The sequence below is a fragment of the Penaeus monodon genome, chromosome 19 (genome assembly GCF_015228065.2).
Source record: "Penaeus monodon isolate SGIC_2016 chromosome 19, NSTDA_Pmon_1, whole genome shotgun sequence".
Taxonomy (NCBI): domain Eukaryota; kingdom Metazoa; phylum Arthropoda; class Malacostraca; order Decapoda; family Penaeidae; genus Penaeus; species Penaeus monodon.
The window spans coordinates 19,160,138-19,160,424 of NC_051404.1; the positions used below are offsets into that span (position 1 = coordinate 19,160,138).

Sequence of the window (287 nt, forward strand, 5' to 3'; positions counted from 1 at the left end):
TTAGGTTTTTAGGAAAATGCTTCTAGGTATTTTTTTTTGGGGGTGGTGTGGGATGGAGATATTCTGAAGGGAATATTCCATCTTTTCTTTGGTATTATAATTTTTTTCTTATTGTTTTGTGTCTTATAAGGAGCTCTAGACATACTCTTGGATAAAGGAGTTAGATTAGTTTAACAGCTGGCTTGGTGCCTCACTAAACTAATTACACGTGTAATCTTCCCTAGGATTTTTTTTCCTAGGATATAGAAGCCAGACAGATTATTAATTTTCTTGTTATGTTGTTTAGG

At 33.4% G+C, this 287-nt stretch overlaps 1 protein-coding gene across 2 annotated transcripts in view; it reads left to right on the top strand.

Moving 5' to 3' along the window:
* LOC119585111 (translocation protein SEC62-like) overlaps positions 1-287 on the top strand; it is a gene marked incomplete in the record, with an annotated part of 19,320 nt that overhangs the window by 825 nt on the left and 18,208 nt on the right.